The 24,898-nt window shown below is 37.9% G+C and overlaps 1 long non-coding RNA gene across 1 annotated transcript; it reads left to right on the forward strand.

Annotated features, from left to right (window-relative positions):
* Positions 1-17,162: 17,162 nt before the first annotated feature.
* LOC139084842 (uncharacterized) lies at positions 17,163-20,049 on the forward strand. Its single transcript, XR_011542644.1, has 2 exons — positions 17,163-17,559; positions 18,290-20,049. It is a non-coding gene; the product is annotated as an uncharacterized lncRNA (long non-coding RNA).
* The last annotated feature ends 4,849 nt before the right edge of the window (positions 20,050-24,898 follow it).

Here is a 24,898-nt window from a genome sequence, read left to right on the forward strand (position 1 = left end):
CAAGGGTGCCCACTCTCAACACTCCTACTAAACAGTACGGGAAGTCCTAGTTAGAACAATTAGGCAAGACAAACAAATAAAAAGGCATCTAAATAAGAAAGGAAGAAGTAAAATTGTCCTTATTTGTAGATGACATGATCTTATATAGAGAAAAATCTGTGAAGAATCAACCAAAAAACCGTTGGGACTAATCAATGAATAAAGTTTCGGGACATAAAACCAACATATGGAAATCATTTGCACTTCTATACACTAACAACAAAATGTCCAAACCAGAAATAAAGAAAACTATCCTATTCATAATAGCATCAAAAAACAATAAATAAGAATAAATTTACCCAAGGAAGTGAAAGATCTGTGCAATGAAAACTACAAGACTTTGATGAAAGAAATTGAAGAAGACACAAACAAATGGGAAGATATCCATGGTCATGGATCAGAAGAATTAATATTGTTAAAATGTCCATACTACCCAAAGCCATCTATAGGTTCAATGCAATCTCCATCAAAATTCCAATGAACATTTTTCACAGAAATATAAAAAAGAATCCTAAACTTTGTATGGAACCACAAAAGACCCCAAATAGCGAAAGCAATCATAAGAAAGAACACAGTCAGAGGTATCAAACTTTCTGAGTTCAAACTATACTACAAAGCTATAGTAATTAAAACAGTAATTTTACTGGCATAAAATAGACACACAGACTAACGGAATTGAATAGAGAGCCCAGAAATAAGCCCCCACTTTTGCAGTCAACTAATATTTGACAAGGGAGCCAAGAATATTCAACGGGAAAAGTCTCTTCAACAAATGGTGTTGGGAAAACTGGATAACCACATGCAGAAAAATAAAATTGGACTTCTAACTTATAGTACTCACAAAAATTAACTAGAAATGGATTAAAGACTTAAACATAAGACCCGATACTGTAACACGCCTAGAAGGAAACGTAAGTAAGAAGCTCTTTGACATTGATCTTGGCAATGATGTTTTAGATATACCACCAAAAGCACAAGCAACAAAAGCAAAAATCAACAAGTGGGACTACATCAAACTAAAAAGCTTCTGCACAGCAAAATAAACAATCAACAAAATGAAAAGGCAACCTATAGAACAGGTATATATTTCCAACCATATATAGAATAAGGGGTTGATATCCAAAATATATAAAGAACCCATACAACTCAATACCAAAAGAAATCCAAACAATCTGATTAAAAAATGGGCAGAGGAGCTAAATAGATATTTCTCCAAAGAAGATATCCAAATGGCCAACAGGAGCATGAAAAGATGCTCAATATCACTAATCATCAGGGAAATGCAAATCAAAACTACAATGAGATATCACCTCACAACTGTTAGAATGGCTATCATGAAGAAGACAAGAGATAACAAGTGTTGGCAAGGATGTGAAGAAAAGGGAACCATTGTACACTGCTGGTGGGAATGCAAGTTGGTTCAGCTACTATGGAAAACAATATGGAGGTTCCTCAAAAAATTAAAAATAGAACTATCATATGAGCCAGGAATTCCATTCCCAGGTATGTATCCAAAGGAAATGAAAACAGGATCTCTAACAGATATATGCACTCCTATGTTTATTGCAGCATTATTCACAATAGCCAAGATATGGAAACAACCTAAGGGTCTATCAATGACAAATGGATAAAAGAAGATATATGTATACATATGTATATATACAATATACAGTGGTGTATATATATATAGACAGAGAGAGAGATACAATATACAATATTCAATACAATACAATTCAATACAATACAATATTCAGCCATGAGAAAGAAGGTAATCCTTCCATTTGTGACAACATAGAAGGACTTTGAGGGCATTCTGCTAAATGAGATAAGTTAGACACAGAAAAATAAATACTATATGATATGGCATATGTAGAATCTAAAAAAGCTGAACTCATAAAGACAGAGAATAGAATGGTGGTTACCAGGGGCTGGAGGACGAGGGTGAGGGAAGCGGGGAGATGTTGTTCAGGGTACAAACTTGCAACCAGTAGATAAGTAAGCCCTGGAGATCTAATGCACAGCATAGCGATTATAGACAACAATACTGCATTATAAACTTCAAAGTTGCTGAAAGACTATATCTTAATTGCTCCATAACAAAAAAGATATGATAATTCTGTGATATGATAGAGGTATTAGCTAACACTATGGTGGTAATCACATTGAAATACATAAATGTGTCAAATCAACATGTATACTTTAAACTTATACAATGGTGGTATGTCAATAATATCTCAATAAAAATAATTTTTTTTAAAAAACCCACGTAGCTTAGGTCCTTGGTTCTCAAACTTTGGCATGTATCGGAATCGCCTGGAGAGTTTGTGAAAATACAGATTGCTGAGCCACAGTGCAGAGTTTCTGATTTCCATGCCTATGGAATCTAACTTGAGCAGAGAAGCCCCACACTTAGTGTGGCACCAGATGGTAGAGTAGTGGGGCCTTCTGAGCCTGAAACAGTGCTCCAGAGTCACCTAGACCCCAGGCTGACATGCAGCCACGATGCGCGAGGACAGCCCATCCAGTCTTCTCCAGCTGGCATCCATGTTAATTGCTCGGTGCCCATGTCCAGTTGGATGATAAATATATATATATATATATATATATATATATATATATATATATATGAGGAATATAGGCCCTGAGCTAACATCTGTGCCAATCTTCCTGTTTTATGTGGGACGCCTCCATAGCGTGGCTTGATGAGTGGTGCTAGGTCCGTGCCCGGGATATGGGCCTGTGAACCCCAGACCACCAAAGCGGAGCATGCGAAGTCAACCACTATGGCACCAGGGCAGCCCCTGGTAAATATTTTTTATATTACCCCTATACTTACCTCTGAATGGTTCAGAGAGAAAGCCCTGAAATGCACAAGATCCTGGGAAAGGAATGAAAATAAGCTGCTAGATGGAGGACAGTGGGCCTGTAGATTCTTTTGGCAGGGGCGAGAAAAATTCGCAGCAGAGAGCTTAATACATTTCAACGTAAGTAAAAAGTTTGTTTTGCGGGGTCGGCCCGGTGGCGCAGTGGTTAAGTTTGCACGTTCCACTTCTCGGCGGCCCGGGGTTCTCCGGTTCAGATCCCGGGTCGGACATGGCACCACTTGGCATAACATGCTGTGGTAGGCATCTCACATATAAACAGAGGAAGATGGGCATGATGTTAGCTCAAGACCAGGCTTTCTCAGCAAAAAGAGGAGGACTGGCAGTAGTTAGCTCAGAGCTAATCTTCCTCAAAAAAAAAAAAAGTTTGTTTTGCAAAGTAACTTCAAGCCACCTCAAATAAATATACGCTGCTAAGTAAAAGCAATATTCTTGTTATAAGCTAAATTGCCTGGACTTCTTTCCCTATCAGGTTGCTATCCCTCAACCCTTTCTGTAGAGATGTTCTGTCACTGTCCTTATGGAGAGAGGTTGGCCTGGGGATCCGACGCGAAGAATTGCCGCTGTGGAAATCAGTGTGTACACACCCTGATGGAAAATGTACAACCCACCCCATACACACCAATACACTTCAAAGTTCTCTCTTTCATGCACACATTGCGGAGGAAGAAAAATGAGCATGAGAGGGGGCTTCATCCTTAATATGACAGCATTTTAATCCTGCATTGACTGAGAAATTGTGGAATTTGAATGCTTTTACCTGAAAGTTTCTAAATAGCTTTTTTTTTTCTGTTCTCAGGTGGAATATGGACTCGAGACTGCAACTATTAGAAAGAATAGTTGCTTTTTTGCATACCTGCCTTTGAGCCCTCTGTATGTTGTATTTACTGTTTACTCTGGATATGACAGAAAAATGACAGGATGGGTAATCTTTCTCGGGACAAGTCTGACAGCATTTTGCATGATGGACTGAATTGGAGAGAAACTAGGAAATAAGAAACCTGTAATACAGCAGGGCAGCCTTGGAGGCTGGGGCTGGATTCTGGCAGTGGGGACAAAGAGGAAGAGCTTGACATAAGGGGAACACTGGATAAGTCTTGGAAACGAAGAAGACCGATAAAGAGGGATCCAAATGATTCTGCACTTTCCTGCATGCATAGCTAGAGGAGGTGTGAGGTCACTGAGTGCTTAACTGAGACCAGGATGTCTGTCTGGGGCCGTCTCTCCTGAGTGTGCTTGACGGTGTCTCATGGCCAGAGGAGCTGGGAGGTGTGAGCGCAGTTTTTCCTTCTGAGTATGGCTGACCTTGGATTGGGACAGAGTGTGCTGCGGGTGACAATGTGACATTCAGTAGAAAGATGGAAACATGAGAATAGCAGCAAGATAAGAGGACATGACAGGAGATGTCTGCGTGAGTCTTTGGCATAGAAGTGAGAGTTGATAGCACAAGCTTGAATGATAGTTCCAGAAGTGAGGCGAGAGGGCAGCAGGAGGGGAGGGACTGAGCCAAAGTGATTGCCATCAACGACACGTCCCATCTGGCTGTATTTTTCATTTGCTCTCCATCTCCATACAGATTTTAAAAAAGAAGGATGGATTACTTTTGACCAAAGTGGTACAGCACAATTTGTAAATATGAGCTTATTATAGATGGAAAGAAGACTTGATCTGAAGTAGCATTTTCTTTGTTTTTTGAAGTTTTCATCCTATTATGCATTAACAAATATTCAATGACCATTAAATTTTTTTAAAGATAGCTTTGGACTAAAGTTTAGGCATTAAATTCCTCAAGTAATACAGTCTGTGGGCTATTTTCTGAAATTGTTAAAGCTATTTCTCCAGATTTTCTCTAGTAACTACAGTGTTGCACTTTTGATCAGTGAAACCTGTAAAGGCTATACTTAATGTTGTACTTGGTTCCAACTATTCCACGAAAACAATACCTCATAATAGCAAATATTTGTGTCGATTTCAACCATCACCAAAAACTAAAAGGAAAATATTCTTCTCCAATTAACAAACCAGGCATTTAGGGAAAAGAAGAAAAGGTCTTTTCTAAACCATAAGAGTCTAGTTGTTAAAAAACCACAAACTTTTGTAAAAAGGAATATGTAAAAGTCATATTTTGATTTGGGAAAAATGTTGAATTCATGTTTGGAAAATAACTCATTTTACTCACACAAGGGTTGAATACCATCTGGTTTATAGAAATATTTGAAAAAGGATTTTGGTCTTTTTGTCCGTCTTTACTAAGCATCTATTGTTTTAAAATGTCCAAAATCAAAATTTCTGTCTAAATGTACTTCAAAGCAGGTATTTTTTATAATCCAAATGATTATTAAGGAAAAAAGAGATGTTTTCAGTAGCAATACAGGAATAATACAAATGTGTGCTAAAATGTCTGCTTCATTTTACAGCTGTTTCTAGATGAACTAAATCACGATCAATAATAAAATAAAAAGTGAAATATACAACACAGGTATATTGCTTTTTATTGGTTCATTCCTTCCACAAACTTAGCTCAGTCTTTACCTGTGTAATTGGAAGCTCCTTCATTTACTTTTTGTTCAACAAATAGTAATATCAGTGGCTTACTATCTGTACCAGGCACTTTTCAGTCAGTGCTTCAGGGAGCTCACAATGATGGGGCGTATTTGTGAGCACACTTATTAGGTAAATTCAAAAGATTTATTTTAAGTGCAGATTAATCAAATTATGGAGCTGTCTAGAGTACTGAACACAGTGGAAGTATTTGTTCCTTTTAAAAACCTTTTCCTACACCAATGAGCATACTCTAGAATTTAAATTAGGTACCTCTATGTAGCTTCCATTAATTCTAACATCACACGCTATGTTGATAGAGGATGCCTTAGGGGACTGTGCTGAAGTTCTGATGTCTATTAAAATTCTGAAGCTATTGTGAAATATGTGCTGCATCTCATTGTCACCGAAATAAGAAAAATAAATAGTCTCTCCCCGAAAGAGGTTTGATGACTTAACAGCTTGCTCTACCTCAGCTTTGACTGTTGTGCGCACATCACACGATCTCATCATGATCTTGTGTTTTTCATTGTCTTTGTTTGTTTGTTTGTTTAAGGCCATTATTTGTTTGCTTGGTCCTCAATATTTTTTTAAATCATTTCAAATGATCGGTCTTCCTCTATTTCATATTATTTTATATCCTCAAATCATTTTGTACTTATAACCTCAATACTTTTGGCAAGAGAATTCTGAGGGAGGGGGTTGATAAAAAGAAGAAAATATGCAGATACTTTGTCATTTTTTTCTATTTTGTCATTTATTTCAAAACATTTGCTTTTTTATTATATTATTAATCAAATTTACTTCTATTATCTTTGTGTTTATTTTTTCTAATACTTTGAGTTTGATGCTTTTTATTCTTTTTGCTTTCTAATAATTTCATTTAAGTCTATACATTTTTATTTATTTCCCAAAGTATATGATTGCATTTCATTTCTAAATAGCTGATAATTTCCATTTTGGTGTTCTTTTAACCTTTTTTTCTTTCTTAATTCAATTATCATGAAGGCCCTGGAAAGAAAATGTAAAATTTGATAGATTTTTATTTTTCTGGACTTTTCTTGGTCAATTTCTAATTTTACAAGTTTTTTTTTTTTTCTGAGAAGAGTATTCAATGGCTAATGAATAATACAAATTATTTTAGGGGCCAGCACCATGGTGTAGTGATTAAGTTCAGCATGCTCCACCTCGGCAGCATGGGTTGGCAGGCTCAGATGCCAGGCAAGGACCTACACCATGCTGTGGTGGCAACCCACATACAAAATCGAGAAAGATAGCATGGGTGTTAGCTCAGGGTGAATCTTCCTCAGGGGGAAAAAAAATTACTTTAGCATCTAATTTACCTTAGTGTGTGAGAAAAAATAGAAAGTGGTGATGTTAGATAATGGTACACCTCAGAATAATCATGTTATTTCTAATGATCATAAAATATCTGCAGTGGTATTATTTTCAACAAAAAACCCACCATGAGGATTATTCCTAGCATTCAGACACACATACACCACGCACTCACCCACCCCCAACACACACACAGGCTCTACCCCTCTGCCCCGTGTGCTTTTTTCCATTATTTTACCAATGCTTGATGAGACAATATATAATAATTTAATATTGGCATAAATAACCTTTATTTAGCAAGTAAAATGTACCATAATATTGTGATCAAATGTCATCTAGTAAAGAATTTTGGATTTGCCATCTTCTTACCTACTTCCATTGGGGCAAATAGTGATGTGTTGGTGTTAATGGCAGAAAGAGGATCATCATTGCTTGAATGCGTAAGCAATGAAACATGCATGAATAACATACATGACAATTAAAGAGAGACAACAAAAATAAATAAAACATTAAATTCCAAGCTAGCAACAACACTTGAAACAACATACTTGGCGTCGTATGACAAAATTATTTAATTAAAATACATTTTAACAGTTGGTTAAGACCTGTGAATACTGCATTTAAATGGGATAGGCAATGGAGCAACAAGCCCATTTTAGTGTCTGCAAGGATTATGAATGATGCCTACAGCTTTGACTAGAGATCACAAAATCTTCAGCTGAACACAAGGATGTCCTCATGGTCCCCCGCTTTTTTTGTTTGGGGAAGTCTTCTCACACCAGACGTGCATGTGCAGAGGGCCCCAGGCCAGAGAACTTTCTGGCATATTTTAGAAGAAGAATAAATATAGAATGGAGATTGTCATTTTTCTGTGTATTTAAAGACTCATATATGTTTTATTAACAGGAGTCTATATCAAGATCAACCGCAATATCTCTGGGTATTAATTCTCTGGAGGACAATTTCCTCCCTTTATTAGAATTTCCCAACCTTCAATCACCTGGGATGAAGTATATTTAAACCTAATTCTACAGGTTTGTCCAATTCTTTCTTCATTCCTGGAGATCCATAGAGCAGCAAGTGAATTTCCAAAAGCACATAAGGTTGGAAAGTGATTCCAATTTGGTCGACTTCTTATTTACTTCCAGACTTAACTTTTCGTGTTTGGCTGTCAAATTTGTCCTACAAGCCTGTATAGGTTTCAGGTTAAGCCTTGGATTTTAGAAGAAGCAGAAATACAGAAGGATTGTTACTGAGGAGAATTAACTAGAATTGAACTGAAAATCACTTGGAACCTTAAAATCCATTGATGAGGGAAAAAGTTAATACTTACTGAGAGCTTGCTACATGCTAGGCACTACATCGAGCATATTACCTGGATCATCCTTTTTAATCTTCACGACAATCTCATGAGTTTGGTAAAATTATTACCCCATGTCACAGGCGAGGTACTCGAGGTACTTGGATACACTGAACAACTTGCTTAAAGTCAGACAACCAGTAAATGGCACAGCCTTATTTGAACTGGGCAGGCTTTTCTTCCAGAGTTCTTAATCATTGATGGGCTGCCTACAAGCACAGCCATTCTCTGCCTACATTAACACTTTCGGGTCTCTAATAAAAGACAGAGGCTAATAGTTATAGGAAAGGAGTCTAATCTGTCAACAGCTGGCCTATATCTTTAGTTGTTGTTGTTGTTAGTGCCCTTGAGTGGATTCCAACTCTTGGTGACCCTGTGTATAGCAGAGCAGAACCCTGCCAGTCTTTTTGCACCATCTTTTCACCTTTCTGAGCTATATGGCACAATGCCTGTTGCTATCCATAAGGTTTTCATGGCCAATTTTTTTGGATGTGGGTGGCCAAGTCCTTCTTCCTAGTCTGTCTAGTCTGGAAGACTCCTCTGAAACCTGTCCACTGTTGGTGACTCTGCTAGTGTTCAAAATACCAGTGGCACAGCTTTCTGCATCACAGCAACATGTAGCCACCACAGTGTGACCACCGACAGACAGGTGGTGTGGTTCCCTGACCAGGAAGCAAACCTGGTTCACAGCAGTAAGAGTGCTGAATCTTAACCACCAGACCACCAGGGCTGGCTCTATATGTTCAGCCCCTATATTATGATTTGTTCTGCAGAAACAGAGCAGGACTTAGTAATGGAGACACTTCATAAACAGATGTGCACAAAACAGATCTAGGCATTGTATTACGCCCCACATGACTACTGTATGAGTGAATGAACCCGCCTTTCTCATTTCCAAAACCCAAGTTACTGCAGTTGAAGAAGTGGGGCCATATCTTGCCCTTGGCCCCATGCAGAGAAAATTCTAGTCCTCTGTTCCAAACCTGACATTTTTTCCACTCATATTCTTCTTAATCATCTTGTATTTCCTCATGTATACCCTAACAGATGAAATAAATTTTGAAGAAGCAAAGCTATATCTCTTTAAGCTACTCTATAAAACAGAATTTCCCAAATAAGGATGCACTCAGCATCACTTCACTATTTAAAAATATGCTGTTCCATTTCCCATGATTAAAACCAGATCTGTCAACATTCTAAGAGAATGCCTTTAGCACCCTCTCTTCCCCTCAGTGTTTCCTCTCTTTCCCGCAAGATGCCCCCCTTAACCTCAATAGAAGCACAAACACATCAAGCACCTTTAAATCTCACGCTCTGTTTACAAGGAATCAGCAAAGCACCCCAGATTTCTCCTCTTGCCTCCCCTTTAAAATTATCCACCCCTCTTCCTTTTTCTCAAACCCTCGTTTTCTCAGGGAGACTGATATTTGTATCCAGCAGGAAATAAATCAGAATAAAATAATTCATACTAAGATGTGAATGACAAAAAATTCTAATAGGTATGTATAAAAGGCACTGTCTTTAGAGTCAGACAGATCTAAGCTTGAACCCTGTCTTTTGTCTCATTTACTGACTAGGGAGTTTCTCTGAACCTCAGTTTCTTCATCTCTGTAAAATGGGCAGAATAACACCTCACAGATCTATTGTGACAATTATATATGATAATATTTATGCAAAGTATAGTGCCTGGACATACTGGATTACAAATAAATGTTAGCTATCTTCCTATTTGAGTCTATGACAGTATTTAAGCGTGTTAAAGAAGAAATTTGTTTACACACCTGAATCTCAAATTGGCAGTGTTTTAATGTGAAGTATTGAAGTCCTCATTAGATCATTCAAATAACTCTACTTCTCACTCTACCATAGGCCCTTCAGCTATATTCAGAAACACACAGAGATTGTCAAGTACTAAATTCAACTTGAGACGTGCTTCATTAAAATAGAAAATAGGGGCCAGCCTGGTGGCACAGCAGTTAAGTTCTCGCGTTCCACTTCAGCAGCCCAGGGTCTGCCGGTTTGGATCCTGGATGCAGACCTACACACTGCTTGTCAAACCATGCTGTGGCAGGTGTCCCACATATAAAGTAGAGGAAGATGGGCACAGATGTTAGCTCAGGGCCAGTCTTCCTCAGCAAAAAAAGGAGGATTGGCAGCAGATGTTAGCTCAGGGCTCATTTTCCTCAAAAAAACCCCAAAAAGACAAAAATAGAAAATAGCCTTAGATGTAATTAGCAATTCATTCAACCACTGTTCACTGGGCACCTCCTGGTTCAGACACCATGCTGCGTTCTTGATACAGATAAAAAAGACACCAAGAGCTATAAAGACATAAAGAGGGAGCATCCAATCCTGTTGGAGAGGGGCTAAGCCAAGAGTCTTTAAATCATGTTGATGTGGGGTCGGTGAGCTGAGGAGTCGAAAGAAAGATTTCTTGGACTCTCAAGGTCTGGCAGTAGTGCTGTTTTATTTAGAGAATAGTGTGAAATAGCATGGCGACAGGACCCATGGGCAGTAAAGAGCTGCTGCTGCAAACATGGGTTGAGAGTAGGGCTAAATTTAAGGCATAGGTATGTGAGCTATCTCTTTACAAGACAAAGGAAAGAATATGTAAAAAAGTTGTTAAAATGGTATCAGTGCAGGTGGGGTCTGGTTATTGGCTGGTCCTATAACTTTTAGATAAGAATCAAACCGGATCAAGTAAATGGCAGAAGCCACCACCTTGAATATTATCCTCAGCTAAAGACAAAGGAGGATGTTGGGGTGGGCAGTCAGTTACATGAGGTTACCAGGCAGTAAACAACTTAAGTCCTTGCCTTCCCAATTAAGAGTTTCCAGAGATAAGGCCATCCCCCTTCCTCCTGGTGCAGAGAGGGAGACACCCCCCACAGATGGAGACTTCCTTCACAAATGCAAATGTCTCTCATCAAAGGGCAAGCAAATTCCACTCCTCAGAGCCTCCTTCTCATCTGCAGTTTTTAAAAGTAACAAGCCTAAAATAATCCTCATCATAAACACATACCTATGCCTTAAATTTAGCCCTACTATCAACCCATGTTGACAGCAGCAGCTCCTCCTGCCCGTGGGTCCTGTCCCCATGCTATTTCACACTATTCTCTAAATAAAAGAGCAGTACTGCCAGAGCTTGAGAGTCCAAGAAATCTTTCTTTCGACTCCTTGGCTTTCCAACCCTGCATCATTTCCAAGTTGTTAACTTAGTTGCATTTTTAAAATTATATCTCTCCCTTTAACATTTGGGGAAGAAGTACTTGGGAGCACAGACCTTCTGTACAATCCAAGTTCCCAGAAAACTGTGTGAAAATGGTGGTTGTAAAAGATTAGTTACTCAACTCTTTTTCACCTAAGGAAATTTTACTCAAAAATAATAATAATTATGGAATCAAGTATGGCTATTCTTTGGTTTTTACAATCTAAGAAAGGTTGTTTTGGGCGTGTACGTGTGCACACGTGCATAGAGTCTCTAAACCAACTTTTAGTGAGTAACATTTTGTCATGATTTTTCTATAGTAATATACAGCCTGTTTCCCACCTATTTCCGTTCATTGGTAGCTTAAAAATACTACACATAAAGAAACTTTAAATCTGCCTTTTGAACAGGATGTTTCACAAACAGTTAGGCCATGCTCTTCGGTTCATTTTTAAACACAGTTTTTAAGGATGGAAAATAAAAACAGTCCCATTTACTTTGACATTGTTACTTGTCTTTTCCCTGTTCTCTCTATGTATAATTTTTCTATAAAATAAAATTCTCTATTCAAATGTGGCAATGTCTCTTTAAAAGTCTCCACCAAACAGCCGGCAAACCAGCTGAGCAACTTTCTTGGGTGGATTCTCAGATGAATAATTAGCCCTGAGCAATGAAACTGTCCGGCAACACCTCCTCTTTAAATCTTTGATGTGTCTGAGACTGCAGGGTTCACAGCAGAGGGGTTTGTTTCATGGTACATCTGAATACTGACCAGAAAAAGGAAATTCTTCCTTTGTTTGAATGCATCAGCCTTGGGCACCCTGGTGGTGGTGGCAATTGTGCTGTGTGGTGGTGAGGTCCTCTGTTCCTTGCCCCCGGGCTGCTGCCATCTCAGCCCCGCCAATCAAGAAAGCCTCCTTTCTGGTTCCTCAAACCCCACCTTCAAAAGCTGAAATTACATGACTCACTTATTTTGATACCATCAAAGTTTTGCTGACAACATGGAATTTTTGCCTGCCCTGTGTTAACAAGTATACTTCTCGGGTCATTAGACAGACAAATCCGGGCCTAGTTAAGAGCCGAGAATGAAAACTTAACTCATCGTTCATTCCAGTCCCCCTCTTACCCCTTCCTCAGGCTGTCAGGGGATCAGTGAATTGTGTGACAAAAGATGGTATGGTGTTGGCACCTAGAAGCATCCAATAATTCCATATGAAGAACCATAAACTCTCTAACCATGTGTCCAGAGTAACTGACAAATCTTCAATACCAGAAACACAGGTAGATGAATTTTGTAATGGGTATTTATGTACTTTGCAATATAATTGACTTTTTACCAAAATTTGTTGTGCCAAATTCCTGTGTCATTGATGGATATGGCAAAGATTCAGTGGTTTTATTGACATTGGAGGAGTAATCACTCAAGGGAGCAGTTTCAGTAGATATAGTTTACTGTTCTTACTAGGTAATAAATTCCTTTCGTCAAGAACAATGTTATTGCACTTTCTGTATTCATCACAACACCTGATGAGGTGCTGACACATTGGCAGTCACTCAATAAATACTACTTGGATGAATGTACTTGGGTAGGTGACCACTTGAAAGAAACCAACACACAGAGAAGAGGAGGTATGAGGAGACCTGAGTTCTTATCTGGATTCATTCAATCCTGGTTTTGAAAATTTTTAAATCACTTACATGTACTGGGTCTTACTGTTTTAATATATAAAGAGTAGAGTGGATAAAGGTGCTCTCTGAAGTTGTTTTTATTTATTCCACAATCTTTATTTAGTGCAAAGTAAGAGACAATGTTTCTGGTCTCGGACAGCATATACAATGGGTGAATGGGTGAGAAGAAACAAGCAAAAAATCAGTGATTTTCAAAGTAATAACTGCTATGCAGACACCACAGGGGAGAGAAACAAAGACTCAATTCTCCCAAGATGTCCCTGTTTTTGGTTTTGTCCTTTTTAATTTCTTCTTTTTCTCCAAATAGAAATCAACAGACTTTCTTGAAAGGAGGCTTTGACTATCAGAATCAACTGTTGAGTGCTTTACAAATACACGTTTTAAAGGTTCCACAGGAGATTGTGGCAAACACCAAGAATACACAACCAGAGTCCTAAAACATTTACAGTCCTCACAATAGTTCCTTTGGAAATTCTGGTGTGTGCTGAGGGCCCCAGACAACAATTTACAAATTTATATTCTAGTTGTCTCTAAGTGTGAGATTCTGTAAGCAATTCATTTTGAAAGCCACTCAAAGGCTTCCTTATTTCCTTACTGTCTTTAGCCAGTAAGCCTATGGACTGACTTGACTTCTAAAATATCTGATTACACTAACCTGAATTCATTTGATCAGCCCAAAGTATTAACACTTATTGATTCAGATAAGTAACTTCCAATAGAATCGAGCAAATGGGAAACTAGATTTGGAGTGTGATCTCAGAGGGGTGTGAAGACCTCACACTGGGCATTGTGGTTACCAGGTAAGACTCCTTATTTAAACTTGGCACAGAAAGCATGGTCAGGAAGAGCAGATGGGATCATTTGTTATTGTTAACACTGTACACCCATCCAAGTAAGGCAGGACAGGGGAAATCCCACACAACAGAGGTAGTTTCTGCAGCTAGGAGCGGTGCTGGAATCACCCAACCATAGGCCAGAGAGAGTTGAGATCACACTGTCCCAAGTGGTGAGCTACAGCAGCCTCCCCGACATGTTCCTGGGGCTTACTCTCTCCCCACATCAAGGAGACTGGCCGCGCAAAGTAGGTGTTTTCAGGGTACAGGAAAGCCCTCCAAGAATGCTTCTAACAGGTATGGGAAACATATTTTCAATTCAAATCTGTCTTCATACTATCAGCACCTTAAATTTGCCATTAATCAGGAAAGCCCTTTTTCCTCTCTTCCTTCCATTTTTTCTTGTCCTTTGAAGAATGTGTTATAATAAAGATACCCTGGAAAACAAAGAAACAAAATACAAACAAACTCCATTTGCACTGGAATGAAGTCTGAAGATACGAGTTTGATATTGGCCATTGCCAGTCCTAAATCTGGCTGAGTCTCTGTAACATGGGGATGATATCCAATTCCTAGAGGTTCTGTGAGGGTTAAACAAGAAATAATTTGGCTATGACAATGCTCCATAACATTCAAAGAACTGTGCTGGCCTTTTCTTGCATATTGCACATGGGACACTTAACAGAGTCTGAACTCTGGACTGGCCTAGTAATAGCATGTTTGAATTCAGCATCCCAGCTTTTGAGATATGAGCTTTAGAAAATAACTGGAAATGGAGGTAATCAGACTAACCTCCCTGAGAAAGCCATTGCAGTAAAGAAAGGCAGTGATATCCTGAACCTCACAGTCTTAGCTAGCTTTTGGCTAGTCTTGTGGCTGAAGCAATATGGCAGGACTGAGAAAATAGGAAGTGGAACAACAAACAGAACCAGGAACCACCTTTTTTTTTTTTTTTTTGGTGAGAAAGATTGGCCCTGAGCTAACATCTGTTGCCAATCTTCCTCTTTTTTTTTCTCCCCAAAGTCCCTCAGTACACTGTTGCATATCCTAGCAGTAGGTTCCTCTAGTTCTTCTATGTGGGACACCACCTCAGCATGGCTTGATGAATGGTGCTAGGTCTGTACCAGGATCTGAATCAGTGAACCCCAGGCCCCTGAAGCAGAGTGCACAAACTTAATCACTCGGCCACAGGGCCAGCCCCAGGAACCACATTTCTGAAAGCCAACACCATATGCAGTTTGCCTAGCAGCAGTATAATCTGTGAGGGGCTGGGATGCAAAAATATCTGAAATAAAATGACAATGGGAAAGTAGAGCATTTTGAGTACCGGTCCATCTCACAGCAGAGTCTAACAAATGACAAGAAGAGAGTGTCTCGGTCAGTGTCTCCAACTTACACTTAATTTCTTACACAAATCTCTCATCTCTTTTACACTCATGATTTAACTTGTCATTTACAATGCAGCTTTCTAAAGTGGAAAGGAAAATGCTGAATCTCAGATTACACTTCAGTTTGTCAAACAATGACAGGCTTCACTGCCAACATCTAGAACACTCCCTTCTTTGATGCATCCTGCCCGATCAAGCACAGCAAGTTTTTAAAAGAAATCTATGTTAAGAGAGTTAAAAAACAAAAACAACCTGGCTTCAGTCTTTTATCTTTATCTATAAAAGTTGCCAGAAAGCACTTGAAAATTAAACATTATTTTCCTTTACACCACTTAGAAAATATATATACTATGATAGAAATTTTGAAAAATACAGGGAAGCAAAAGAAAAAAGCCAAATAATCTGTAACTGCCCAAAATTCAGATGTGAAGCACTGCTTACCTTCTGTTCTCTTGGTATAGAAAAGATTCTGATGGCTGTAATGTAAACTGTCGCTCCCTCAGCAGTCTGACAAATGCATATTTGCAGGCGGAAAAAGGATTTTTTTTAATTATCAAAATTCAACATTAATCAGCCCCACATATCTGAAATATGGCTTAAACATTTTAAATCAAGTACATGAACTTTTTCTCCCCAGTAAACTAACAGCTTGGGTTTTATATGATTCAATCTGAAATTGCAATGCATTATTTTTTAAAACTTATTAAAATGGTAGGAGACGACATGGGAAATCAAAATACGAGGTTTGGGAGCCTCACTCCTCCCTCAGGAAACAGCAAGAAGCTCTTCCGCAGGGAAGGCCAGTGGTGCTTAGTCAGCCCGTGACAGATCTTTTCATTTCCTTCTTTCACACTCTGACTTTGGCAAATTAGATTCTAAGCAAAAAAAAACAGGGCCTCTTTTGGCCTTGGTAAACGTTTAGCTTATGTTTATTTCATTTCTATGGCTAACTAATTTTTGTCCTGTCAGTTTAAACCCTGTCATTTAAAAAAGAATTTCAAATTCTTTTTATTTCCATATTTTATTAAAAAAAAAAAATCCCCAGGCCAGCCCAGCAGTGTAGTGGTTAAGTTTGTGTGCTCCGCTTTGGCGGCCCAGGGTTCACAGGTTTGGATCCCAGGCACGGACCTAGCGCTGTTCTTCAAGCCAAGCTGTGACGGCATCCCACATAAAATAGAGGAAGATTGGCATGGATGTTAGCTCAGCAACAATCTTCCTCAAGCAAAAAGAGGAAGATTGGCAATAGACGTTAGCTCAAGAACAAATTTCCCCACAAATAAAAAAGAAAAAAATCCCATAATGCCTTCAGTCTTAAGAGCCTATCAATGTTCAAACTTGTTAGTTCCTACTTCTTAATATTTTTAGCTTGAGTTTAGTTTGTGCCTTGGGTAAATGTCCTAACATTTAAATAGTTTAAGTATTTCCTGAGATGCTGGAATCCAAAACTTTTATTCCAAAATAAGACCTGACACTGCTGCTAATGCAGAGAACATCTCATTACCAAACTTTGAGACTTCTCTCTACATTGTGGGATATTTTAGAAACCAATTCACTGGTCCTGTTCACTGATTATCTCAAGGCAAGTGGCTGCTATTGATTTGTTAGCCACAATGGTCCCAAACCCGACTTGGACAGTGAAACACAGGTAGCAGGTGGACTGTTCAGAAGAAGCTTAGAGGACAGAATGGAAGCTGGAAGATCCATTAGAAATTGTTCTAAGTAGGACAGAGAAAATAGGAAGTAGGAGACAAGATGACTACCCCCAGAGAAAGGATGGCTCAGAGAGAGTAAATTTTGTTGAGGGCTGTGCCTCGGGGACACACCAGATGAGTCAGCCAGCTGCCACAGTTTGACTAGAAAGCAGGAAGTAAAGCCATGTTGACCACAGTTGCCAGAGGCAAAGCCAGCAAGAATTAGAAGAGGAGAGGCGCTTGTAAGCCCAGGAGGTTAGCTGAGAGGATTTTTCTCCAAGACAACTCATTCAGGAAAGCTGAGAGATCACTCAAAAGGATGAGCCTCACCTGAAAGCCCCAGGCAGAAACAAAGAGCCAAAAGGACTGTGTGAAAGAAACAGGCTTCGTAGACTACACTCCACAGAAATTATGAATCTTTACAGTTATAATTGTATATAAAATTTGTTGTTCATTAAGATTTTAAATATATCTTTGTGGACTACTGCTTACCCTGTATGCCCTAAGGAGCATAAAAATGAGAAGTCAGCCACTTGGAAATATTCTGTGAAAGTAATTCCTCTGGAAAATGAGTAGAATATGGAATAAAGGTAAGTGCTATAACAGCATTGACAATATACGTCATCATCCCTCTCTTGGCAGAGAGAGAGTCCTATTCTAAATTAATAGTTAATTTAGCCACCTTTAAGACAAGTCAACTAAGGAACACTTCTTAGTTTTTGTCTCTTGCTCATGACAGAAAAAGGTTCTAAAGAAATTAGTCTGTGTACTAAATACTAGTCAAGTTTACCAGGCAGTGGTAAAGTTAGGGCGAAGAGTCAGAACTGCTAACTACCATGTAGGTATTAAACCACCTCCCACTGTGAAGTGTGAGTGGACTCAGTCCAGCTCCTAGCAGACATCTGTCTACATCACACATAAAGTGAATTTAAATTGGCGGTGTCAGGAGAGAGAAGGAGATTTCATGGGTGTGGAGACAAACCAACAACCCCTGAGGTGAGAAGTGACCTCAATACTAGAGACAGTCTCCCCATAGTGAGCTTTGCGAAGCCAAACATTTAAACACCTTTCTTATTGTTTCCTGCCCCATAAAGAGCAGGTGCAACAAATGAGGCCCTCAGATCTCCTGTAGTAACAAACACACCAAATTCTCTGAGCATGTATAGCAATTGTATAATAGTGGCGATATACCTTTCTAAGCTTACTTCCACTTCTGTTTTATTCAGTTAAACATTTATTCTCAAACTGGCAGGGGGAAAGGAGGATTGTGTAAGTGTCGACTACCGTTATTGTTTTCCTATTTTCTATTTTTTTAAACAGAGATATTTGATACTCATCCTTGCCGAAGAAAACATGCAAAATCAAAATGTTAATCTGGTCTACCCTAAACATTCTCTAGCAGTATACCCTAAATATTCTCTAGCAGTATGACCAATGCATTACAAATGAGCAGCTGCTCCTTCAAAATGTTAACTGAAACCTCCAACAATATGTAAGTTCCTACAAACGGTTCTAATGGTCTTACTTCTCTTTCAAATCACGTCATCTAAGGTAGAAGCACTATAGCTAATACTGATAGTAAAAATAATAATAAATACCAGTGCATCTTTTGCACATTATCTCATTCAGCTTTCTCTCAGACAGTATTATCAGTGGTATAGATTATGCACATTACTATTCTGAATGCTAACTCATACTTTTCTCAAGCAAAATTAATGGATCATATAGTTGTTTATTCTTCACTCTAAGTATCAAATTAATACACATATTTGGGGTGTGTATGTGTGTGTGTGTGTGTGTGTGTATGTTGAGGGATGCTTTAGTTTTAGAAAGCTATGCTTGTTTACCAAAATGTGTATCTGAAACTAAGCCACTATACTATCAATATCATTAGGATGTTACCACTTCATCGGTGAGCCCAGGAATATGTTAAGACGTGTATCACCAACACTTTAGGGATCATCATTCATCACACTGAATGATCTATTGATGGAGTAAAAATTATTTCCACTTCCATTGGTTGTATTATATATAGATGGTGTGTGCTAAGATAAACCTGCTATTTAGTATAAGAAGGAATTCAGATGATGCTAGGAATTTTTGGTCACACGTGTTCTTTAAATGATATAGTGTTGGGCTTTGGAGTGAAATGTGTAGGGTAAGGTTGGGGAGATGGGTCCAGGGAGAGAGCAAGCAGAAAGGTACCAAACAGGTTGCTTTATCATGGGAACAAATCAGAAGCCCAATTTTCCTACTTCAGCACAAGATAAACAAAACAAAAATGACTTAAAAGCAATTTCTTCAATCCCTCTCAACTGAGGTCAGATTTAGTTCTCATGATTGAAACAGGAATATGTATAGATGAGCCTCTGGATATAAACTCAGGAAATTCAAAAATTGATGGAACCAAGGCAGTGCCTAAAACATATTTTCAAAAGCTTAGGGGTCAATTGATCAAAATTAGAATTCTGAACTGATAGATAATTCTACAATCTACAAATCTCAACTAAAAATGATTCCCTTGCTATCATCAACTGGCGGGAAATCTAACAAGCTTGTCTTTGAATTCCTTCAAAAATACATAAAACCACAGTCTTCTCTATTCCTATCTGTCTGCTCCAAAAGTCACAGACTTGCTTGAAGCCCCAGGATAGTTGCTGTCTGCACTGATCAGCTGCAGTAAGTGGCATAAGGAAATTTGAGGCACTGTGTCTTTGGAATGAAAGGGCCATGTTAATAAAGTAAAACTAAGGTTGCTGAAGTCACAGACCATTGTTTTGCCTTATTTTTCTTAAAGAGATTATTAAAATACAATTAAAAAGGAATCATTGGGGCTGGCTCCACTTTGGTTGCCCAGGGTTCACCAGTTCAGATCCTGGGCACAGACCTACCCACTGCTCATCAAGCCATGCTGTGGCAGCACCCCACATGGAAGAACTAGAAGGACCTACGACTAAGATATGCAACTATGTACTGAGGCTTTGGGAAATAAAAAAAATTTAAAAAAAGAGGAAGATTAGCAACAGATGTTAGCTCAGGGCCAAACTTCTTTACTGAAAAGCATACCTTTAAAAGAAAAAGTGAATCACCAAAGAATCATAGTAGGAAAAAAAAAAATCTATTTTTCCCAATCACATTACCAATACCATTCCCTAGACTTTAACTGAAATCCCACACATTATCTAAGAAATCACTTTTTTCACTAGAATTTTGAGATGGCAGTTTCCTCAAATCTAAAATTTAAAGTCCTTCATATTAACTTTTTGCTAACTTATCTTTCCCGAACTGATTTATGATTATCCAATCCATATTCTACTGGGCTCACTAGATAGAGACACTAGTTCCATCTCAATAATTCCTACATTAAATTTGGCTCTGAAGGTGTTGTTATGCTTATTATTGTTAAGGTAAAAAATAGCAAGAAACAAAAGAACATTTTTAGTCACATTTTTGTTTTTCTTTCTCTTGTGATGATAGGTGGTGTTTTACTATTTATCGAAAAAAATCAGTTTCTAGAATAAAAATTAAAGAAATTACACCACATTTCAGGGACTTGTAATGATGTGGCTCTAAACCCTGGTGTTAAAAGCCTGCGAGGTTGGAGAGGAGGAGAGGAGGGTGTCCCGGTTTTCCACATGCTGAATGATTCCCCAAAACTGTCGTGAACCAGTCAACACGACTCAGGGAAACAGACACAAAAGAGTCAAACAAAAGCCTGGAGGCAAATCTCTGTTATACTATGTGTCAGTTGGGTTCTTTAGCATCTAGTTTGATTAATGAGACTTTAAAATGAAGAAATTAGCAAATAATTAAAGGTTTGGGAAAATGCTATCCAACGTAGAATTATAAAATATATCTTCATTATTTCACTGAGAAAAGCAAAAGTTAACAAATGACAGGAACTGCTTGGAATATATAAAAGGATGTGAATGTCATACATATAGCACGAGAGGAAATTTTAGATTCTTTTTTTCCCAATCCAGATCAAGACACCCAACACCAATCACTGTTTGACAACCGGGCACCTTGTGCCCAGAGAGGTGAAGCTGTTTGCTTAAGAACCAGAGTTATTTCATGGAGGAGCTAGAGATAAAAACTCAAGCATCATGACTTGTAGGTTCCTTTCCACTTCTTAAGGCATGAAAATTAGGTAATTTTATGGATTTTCCAACAAATATACCAGAATGTACTATTTAATGAGCATTTGCATCAAAGTAATTGCTTCAGAAAGCTGGAATAATGACATGGAACATTTTTTAAAGCACTTCTTTTAAAACTATTTGTAGACCTAATTTATAAGTCACAAAAAGAGACTTGTTTTATAGTTTTTATTCTAAAGTGTTTGCTTATAATCTAAAAGTGCATCCCTTAGCTTAAATAAAAGAACTAATCCAGGAACTTGTTTCTGAATGACTTTTGGTTGTTGCTAAAAATCAAACCCACCTCCAAGGACAGAAATTTGTCACCAGAAACTTTGGTGCAAGCTTTGAAATTAATTCCAGAGGAGTCTTAAAATACTGTGAGGTATAGCAACAATGTATAATATGTAATTGCATAGTTTTCCAATATGAATACATTGAAGGGGCATCACCAAATTTCCAGATATATTTATATATAAACCAAATTAGTCATAGCAAGGAAAGGGAGAATATTGAGTAATGGGACCAGCCCAGTGGCTCAGTGGTTAAGTGCGCACGTTCTACTTCTTGGCAGCCCAGGGTTCACCAGTTCAGATCCTAGGTGCAGACATGGCACTGCTTGGCAAAAAGCCATGCTGTGGTAGGTGTCCCATGTATAAAGTAGAGGAAGATGGGCATGGATGTTAGCTCAGGGCCAGTCTTCCTCAGCAAAAAGAGGAGGATTGGCAGTAGTTAGCTCAGGGCTAATCTCCCTAAAAAAAAAAAAAAAAAGGAAAAGAAATATTCAAATGGAAAATATTTACTACTCTCTCTCTCTCTCTCTCTCTCTTTTTTTAATAGGGACACTGTTTAACAGGCAGCTAAGGTGTAGTAGAGTCCTTGCCTTATCTTGGAGAAGAACAGAAATACTAAATAACTCTAGACTTTCTTAGAAAAAAGATGTGTGTATGGTGTTTTAAAATTTAAAGATCAATACTAAAATAACACATATATAACTCTTGCTTCTAGAAGTACCCCATATGAGTTAGAATACTAGAGCCTGGGTAATTGCTTAAATTTGGATGCTATGGTAGAAATACCCACCACCTTTAAAATGAGGCTTAAAAAGCTCACATTATTGCCTAGAGAGAAGACTTATACAAAGTCACTGGGGAAGTTGAGAGAACAAACAGTCAGTAACTGGGCTGAGGCATAGATCAACATGTTGCCAAGAACAACAGAAGAGCCATAAACTGTGAATATGAGACCTGATTTGGCCTGAAACTCTCCAAGTTATCTCAAAACTGCAAAGACAGAGCAGGATGAATAGCAAGAGAGAGAGAGAGAATAAATAAACAATTAGGCAAGTTTACAAATCAAAATCAACGATCAGAAATGTAATTACTCTAGACAAAATGAAAATGTAAGAGCAATCTGTAAATAACTTTAAAATAAATATGATTAGGATTCTCAAAAAGATAAAAGAAATTCCTGGTAGAGTAAGAGATCATGAAACCAAATGTGGCAGAAATGAAACAAGAACAGAAGTATATGTAAAAGAACAAACTAGAGATTCTAAAAATCAAAATATGCTCAATGATGAAATTTTCTAAAAAACTCAGCAGATGAGATATTCTATAACTGGACTTAGTCGAAGAGACAGGTTGGTAAATTAAGAGAGAGAATTGTATGCTTTCACCTGAATGCAACACCTAGAGATAAAGGAGTAGTAAGACATGTGACAGAACAGTTAAGAATCAAGAACAGTTTGAGAAGCCCCAATATTCAATGATAGGAATTCTGGGTGAAGAAATAGCTAAGAATTTTTCAGAACTGGAACAAAAAGTGAATCCTCAGATTGCTAGTGCTTAACTGAATAAGTGAAAATAAATCTACACATGCACTGTTGATTTCTAACTTTCTAGGAAATGATTTTGAAGTATGTGAAAACAACTAGGTGAAATTTCAGTTAAATTTGAGGCTATGATTAGACTTGAGTTTGGGCCTGTATAGATGTCAAATGCAATATTTTATATTACAGTGGTAATACATCTTATTTAACATATTGTCTAAGATTGATGGCTTTGGGGACAAAGAAACCTTATTACCTAAAATTATTACCTAAGCCAACATTATTGGAAACAAAAGTCTTTCTGATTATTTCCACTTCTATTCTTTTTTATACCATCAATCTATTTCAAAATCACCTTCCAAAATGCAGTTTTTGTTGTTGGTGGTGTTTATTGTTTTAATAGAAGAGGCAAATGATTCTACTTCTGTAAATTTGCCTTCCAAACCCGGCTTTTTAAAATCTAGACTAGTTCCTAGCAATTTCAGATAAGAATTTGTTTTTTTAAAATAAAGGATACCTCCACAAAGGCAAGTATAGATTTAAGAGTCCACATATAAATAGATATGACAATAAAATAAATATAGCATGTAGAGAAAAATCTTTATCAATTTGTCTGGAGCAGTCCAATTGAATCATTGAAAGAAAGATTATTTTCCTTTCTTCTTTTATCAAACCATAACTCAACCCTAAAAATAAATTAGAGTCAATTGTCAATTGACAATATGGTGTTTCCAATTTTACATTTTTACTTTATAGAAGGAGAAGTAATACTTAGAATTTGTAGAATTGCAGCTTTGAATTATTCCTTTTTACGTATTTAAATATTTATTCAACAAAATCCAATTCATGTTATACATGGAATAAAATGCATTATATTGTGGCTATAAATGGTAGTTCCAAATAAAATGGTTAATTATTGTTAACAAATTAAGCATTAATATTATACATGAAATATAATACTTGCTAAATAATATACTGTTGATTCTTGATAGTCTCAGATATTATTTTATATAATAAATGCTATATAATTATACTGTGGTCTTATCATGGACAGTTGCATAAATCACATTCAATTTTTCAGCCCTTGAAGTGGATGATTTCTCTTCCTAACAGCATTATAGATTAGCTGTTAAGAGCACAGTCTTTGGAGACTATCTGAATTTCAGGTTTGAATTTTATATTTGAAATTTCAACCCATCAGGATAAAGCCAGGAAAAATAAACCACTTTAAGTCTTCCCAAAAAAAAGAAATTAAATAAGAAAGTTACTCAAATGATGGAAGAGCTGAGATGTCAATCTGCAAGGCTGTTTAGAGATTAGCAACAATAGGAAGCAGCTCTCTCCTCCATGGCTGAGGGACCACAGGGAGAGGATGGTGTTTCCAAGGACCCAGAAGCCTGGTTGAAGCTAGAACCATGGACGCTCTGCCGGTAGAGCTGAGATCTTGGAAAGAGGCTCATCTGGTGGCAGCTAGAACCAAGGAAGAAAAGCGGCTGAGCCCGGAGATGCCCCAGGAAGCAGAAAAACAAGAGGAGAAATATTCTAACTTCTCCCCTTCTCCCACCCTGTGATCTTCCACAAACGCCTCCCATTGGCCAGATCATCCCAGAAGTGAGAGGGCAGGGAAGCCTGGGAAATGTAATTCTCTGTGATGTAGAGTAAGGAAAGGGCAGGAAATAGAGATCTGAGAAAAAATGGGCTACTTAGCATCTTTGAATTTTTTCATATTTTTCACTTGTAGAATAAGCATCACATTAAATTATGTAAACCTTACATTATGCATTTAAAGCACTGAGCAGAGTGCCTGCCATAAGCTCTCAATAAATGTTAACTACTTTTATGATAGAGTTTAAGTCCCTGTATTGTTTAAAATCTTAATCTAATCTTTATTGCGTTTGGTTGTTTTATGTCCTTCTAAGTTATGGCCTCATACTCCAGAAGCAGTCCTCAGTGCTTCCT

Source organism: Equus przewalskii, chromosome 7, assembly GCF_037783145.1.
Source record: "Equus przewalskii isolate Varuska chromosome 7, EquPr2, whole genome shotgun sequence".
In the NCBI taxonomy this organism is placed as follows: domain Eukaryota; kingdom Metazoa; phylum Chordata; class Mammalia; order Perissodactyla; family Equidae; genus Equus; species Equus przewalskii.